The sequence below is a fragment of the Delphinus delphis genome, chromosome 12, assembly GCF_949987515.2.
Source record: "Delphinus delphis chromosome 12, mDelDel1.2, whole genome shotgun sequence".
Classification (NCBI taxonomy): Eukaryota; Metazoa; Chordata; class Mammalia; order Artiodactyla; family Delphinidae; genus Delphinus; species Delphinus delphis.
The window spans coordinates 68773266-68779250 of NC_082694.2; the positions used below are offsets into that span (position 1 = coordinate 68773266).

General features: G+C 43.8%; 1 non-coding gene across 1 annotated transcript; it reads right to left on the reverse strand.

Moving 5' to 3' along the window:
• On the reverse strand, positions 1–5115 carry LOC132435025 (uncharacterized). Its single transcript, XR_009521475.2, has 4 exons — positions 5102–5115; positions 4226–4244; positions 1853–1959; positions 1–693 (listed from the first exon to the last, which is right to left on the reverse strand). It is a non-coding gene; the product is annotated as an uncharacterized protein (transcript).
• Between the last annotated feature and the right edge of the window lie 870 nt (positions 5116–5985).

Below are 5985 nucleotides of genomic sequence, written 5' to 3' on the forward strand. Positions count from 1 at the left end.
TGTTAAAGAATGGAATTTATACCAATTTTAGGCTGACAACTGGGCTTCTCAGAGCCTTTTTTAAATGCCTCCTTACATTGGTACAGCCCTCACTTTTTTTTAAGGTGGTATTATTTTTGTTTTTCTTAGACATTGACAAATACAGCATAATGAACAGTGGCTGTGAGACCTTCCGTACAAACTCTGAAAGCAGCTAGTAAGGTAGCTGTCAGCCAGATTCGCATTAATGCCCAACCACAGTTCATGCACCAGTAAGTGAGTTTTAGCCTCCTATGAAATCTCTCGATAACAGGTCCATACGTAGAGTGATTCCGGGCCTAGACTTGGAGTCAGACAGTCCTGAGTTCAAATTTGTATTCTGTCACATATTTTAGCTGTGTGTCCTTGATTAAGATCCTTGGTACCAGATTCCTAACCTATAAAATGGGGTTCAGATTGCCTGGAGAGTATGGGTGCTTATGTTACTATGCATTCACATATCTGAAGACCTGAAGACTTGTGTAGGTAAACAAAGAAGACAGAATTTTCCATTTGGTCTGGTTATTCACAAGCACTAGTTTGTTTCCTTTCTCTCAAGGATCACTGTCTTTTGTTGCCTATATTGTCCTTTTGTTGTTGTTGAGTTTCAAGTGGGAAAGTAAATTCGGTCCCATTGCTCCATCTTGGCCACAAGTGAGTCGATCAGGTCTTGTTCTTAGTTAAAGAAAAAGTTGATTATGACATTAAGTGCCTATCTTTCATTATATAATGGATTAATTTGGAGAAATAAGATTCTAGCACCAATTTCAACTCTGATCACCAACCAGGTGTCTCACAATTCAACTCAACTCTGACACCTTCCGCCTGGAGATAGTAACTCAGGAACAGCCAGATGGAAGTGACGCATAGGGCAAGGTACGGGGAAGGGGAGTGAAGCTTCCGTGCCCTCTCTGAACATGCCAGTCTCCCAGAATCGCCACGTGATTACCAACCCAGAAGCTCCGGTACTGCCATTATTAACAAGCAATTATAACGGGGCTGTTTCGAAGCAAAGGCACAAAAATGAGATGAATGGCCTGCAGTTTTGTTTGCTAGTTAATTTTGCATAAATTGGCTCATGAAATCCAAAAACAGGATAGGCTACCACCAACAGTAATCGGGGTGCTGACCCTTTTTATCTGGACTTTGGAACATTTGTCTCTCAGACAAATGTTTCTATCCACTAAGGCCATTTAAAGTTATCACTTACTATGGCATTTTAGCAGATGGTACAAAACAGAAAATGAAATTTCCTACCCTCCTGCTCTAATATATAGACAGCATACTCTTTAACTCGAATCTGGACCTAACTACTTGCCACTGTTGGGCAGATGACCCTAGCAGAACATTCCCTCCCTTTTTCAAGACACTCTTCTCTGTTTCCAGAACAATATCCCCTATTCTATTTACATGGCTGCTTTCTCACCTTCAAATCTTTAGTTAACCATCTCCTACTGGATAGACTTTCCCTGAACTATCCTATCTAAAGGATAAAGGTAGGATCCACCTCCCCCCAACTTCATCCTGTATCTCAGCATCCTGCTTGTTTCTCTCATAGCACTTAGCATAATTTGTCATTTTTCCTTTCTCTCCCTTCCAAAACCAGACTGTAAGTGCCAATACCACAGGTACTGAGTCTATCTTGTGTCTTCGTATATCCCAGCACCTGGGATACTAACTAGCACCACGGTAAACTTTCAATATGTACTTGGAATGAATGCTATAGTGACAAAGGGGCCTCAAAACTGCCAAAGATGTTCAGCATCAATCTGAACAGGGCATCAGGCCTTGAAAGCATTTGAATTTATTATGGAGCAACTTCTCTGAATCTTACCTACTGGATCATAATGCAAGAGAGTCAGTTTCTCCCGCAGTCGGCTTCTCTTAGTGTTGAAGGAAAAACCTGTTCCAGCTTGGCTCAACATTTTCACCAGAATTGTTCTAAGATTTAAAAGCAAATTGTTACAAGCTGAGGAAACAGAATAAAATCAGTCATGGGGGGATGGCACATTTTGAGAACCCTATACAGCAGTATTACTTGTGAGACATCACTTAAGCCTTAAATTAAGTTCTAACACAGCCTATTTTTCCATAAATCACAGCTTGAATGGTTCTGATTCCCAGGATTTGTTCCATTATGCAGGGTGCCTTGGTAATGACCTAACCAAAGCAACAAGAACAATCAAACCACACTGTGGGAATAGACTCAGACACCCACCTTTTAGAAAGAGCAGAAGCCAGGAGTGGGAAAAGTACGCAAGTACTGGTAACCCTAGCTGGCCAGTCAGGAAGATGGCTGTCTCAGAAGAGCCCTATCTTCCATGGATGAGTAATAAGAGTAAAATCAGGAAAGGACAGAAAAAAGTACTGGAACTTTTACATTGACAATGTGCAAAACCTTGTTCCCCTTCATATTTTGTTTAAGTTGTTTAAGTTCTAGTCATCCAAAGCACTAAAGTTCATGTCTTGCCTCACTGGACCTTTTAATACCTCATACTATTTGTTACTCTTGCACATGTCTTGTCTCCCTATGTAGATCATGCTATGTGATTTCTCATCTAAGTCCAAAAAAGAATTTGAAGCATTCAAATATACAATATATCTAAGATATATTACACATCTTTGCATTCCTTTCAATGTACAGCACAGTGCCTCATACTAAGAGGGATAGAATATCTGTTGATTAAGACAGAAAATAATTAGTCATTCACTCAAAAAGATTCAACAAATATTAAGTGCTTACTCTGTGGAAAGCACTATAGGAAATGCAAAGCCCTGTAAGTCCACATCTGCACCTTGGAGAACTACCAGTAATAGTATGGAAGGTGGGCCTCCCTGGTTGCACAGTGGTTGAGAGTCCGCCTGCTGATGCAGGGGACACAGGTTCGTGCCCTGGTCTGGGAGGATCCCACATGCCACGGAGCGGCTAGGCCCGTGAGCCATGGCCGCTGAGCCTGCGCGTCCGGAGCCTGTGCTCCGCAACAGAAGAGGCCACAACAGTGAGAGGCCTGCATACTGCAAAAAAAAAAAAAAAAAAAAAATAGTATGGAAGGTGAGTTGTGTACACAAGGTCTGTAAGGCAAGACATACATGACAAATGGCACAAGGATTCAAAGAACATGACAGGCAGGAAGCATCTCTAAAGAAACTGAAGGCATGGGAGATTCCTACAGAACCTGAAGGTGGGAAATAAATAACTGGACTGTGGGAAAAGCTATATTAATCAATAAAAAACATTGAGGGTAAAACACTAACATACATGTGTTTCATTAAGTTTAATCCAAAAAACCTAGTTTTAAGGATTTGTGATGTGTCTTGGGTTGTAAACAAAGGCTGCTTTAGAATTTTTCTATTTTTAACACAGAAAATCTTACTTCAGTTATCGTCTACAAAATTTATTTTGAAATACCAGTTTGGTATTTATAGTCTCTCTGGTACAGCATGAAAACTTTAGCCTTTGCTATTTTTGAAACGCTTATACCATGAAGGCAAAGGATTACAAAACTCAATAAAACAGGCTCTGTTAATTAATCAAATCACAGCTTGTTCTGCTTGACTCCTGTAGTGGGCTCCAGACAAACGTCCCTTGGTCCTCAATTTGAGGAAACAGAATTACAGTGGTAGTCCAAAGAGAGCACGGGGACCCTGATGATTTGTTTAGGAACAACACAGCAAGAGCAACTTATTTTTTTTTTTTTTTTTTTTTGCTGTGTTGGGTCTTCGTTTCTGTGCGAGGGCTTTCTCTAATTGTGGCGAGCGGGGTCGACTCTTCATCGCGGTGCGCAGGCCTCTCACTATCGTGGCCTCTCTTGTTGTGGAGCACAGGCTCCAGACGTGCAGGCTCAGTAGTTGTGGCTCACGGGCCTAGTTGCTCCGCGGCATGTGGGATCCTCCCAGACCAGGGTTCGAACCCGTCCCCGGCATTAGCAGGCAGATTCTTAACCACTGCGCCACCAGGGAAGCCCAAGAGCAACTCTTAGTAAATTATTTGAATGTTCACTTAAGTAGGTCAGTTGGGAAGGAGGGAAAATATTTTTTGAAATAGTTCATAGGGCCAAAATAATTCATCAAGTAACTAATCCTCAAATCAACTTTTAGAAAATTGAAGCCAAATGCTTAATTTCACATAAGGATTCATTGGCAGCAGTGGGACTGATGAATCTAACATAAGCAAGTGAAGTTTAAAAAGAGAAAAACTTTTACTTACTTTGACTTGGTCTTGGCAACTTTTTTTGTAGGGAGGAAAGAGAAAAGAAAAATAACGATGTATTATCTTGCTTATGCAAAGTTCATATAATGTCAGGATAATCAAAATTATTTAAATCATGAAGTAGGCCATAAATTGTCACTCAAGTCACTACTCCCTAGCTATTAGGGATCCCGTTAGGATTTTATAGAAGGTTTTTAAAAATCCAATCAGACCACCACAGTTCTGGATGTAATGCTATGCAGTCTCTTTTCAGTTGGACTGGTTACCTTTTAAATCTTCCTAAACTAAGATCTGCTCCACTTGCTCCTCTTCTAAGGTGCAAACACTTGCACTAGAACAAGACTCTTGTTTGATAAGTTAACCTTTCCAAACTCCAACAACCATCACATCAGGTGGAGAAGTGAAACTAACTCTAACCGGGAAGTCAGCCTGGTGCACGGAAGAACACTGTCTTGGGAGCCAGAGGGCTTCTTTCCCAGCCCAGCTGTATGACCTAGAGTCAATCACTGCTCCTCATCTTTAGAGTTCTAAACGACTGAACTAGAGGTTTTCCCCAGTTAGCACGTCCGGAGATTCTGCTGACACACCGCTACAGAAGGCGGGGGAAAGCGCCCCACTCCTGACGGGCTGACCCTACAGTCCGAACGAACCGCAACTGATCCTGAACCAGCGCCGCAGACCCCCGAGACCCCCTAGCCCCGCAGTGAGCGCGGCGCGGGGTCATGCCGGGCGCTGTAGTCCTGAAGGCCTGGGAAGTCGCAGCGGCAGCTTCCCGACCGGCGCGCACACCCCACCCCGCAACGTCCCGGGGCCCGCCTGTCACGGCCTCCCGCCCCCGCTGCAGGCCCTGCCACCGCCTCCAGCCCCACTTACAAGTGACCGCCGACAGGAACATGGCGACAGCAGCCTCCAAAACAGGTCCAAATTCCCTCAACAAATAACTGCTTCCGGGGCACAGGCCTGTTCCGGAAGAGGATTCCGGAAGTGCTCCGAAGCCACGCCCCCTGTTTAAATCTCAGGGCTGAGCCCGCCTCTCTCCTGTGTTCTTTGCACTACAGGTGTCTCTTTCGTGGTCCTGGAGTGTGGAGTCCCCTCCCCTTTTGGAGAGGGTCTTTGTTATCGCTCAGGGTTCGCGCCCCAGACCCTGACTCCTACTTCTGGGTCGGAGTTAGGTGCATGTTTCATAAATAATCGCAGCCGCCTACATTAAAGCCACAGGAACTCCCTATGTTCCTCAGCCGCTTCGGGCTGTCGGGCTCCCGCCTCATTTCCTTAAATTTGTTGCCTTCTTTTGCCTCCTCTGGCACATCTCCATCTCCACCTAGTTAACATCTACTCTCAGTCCCTCCAGAATTGAGAACTCCACCTGAATATCCCTATTCCTTAATTATATGTTGGATGTCTAGGAGGGCAGGGCCCTGTGCATCTTGTTAACTGCTGTATCTAAGCATCTGCGTGGCAATAGGGACCTAATAGCTGAGATTGGGAGCGCTGACATAACTTGCTTAATGTCACAAAACTAGTAAACGGCAGAGTCAGAATTTGAACCCAGCTTTTGTCTGACTGCAAAGACTCATGCCTTTCCCTCTAGACATTGGGACCTAACCACTTTGCCATCTTCCAATCTTCACCTCTCTGCAAGGAAACACTGCTCCTTCAGCACCAGGTACTTCAGCAGAAACCTCATTTCCCAATAATCAGGACTTAAGGATTTTTTTTCCAATCTGTGATTTTACCTGTATATTAAATTTTACAAA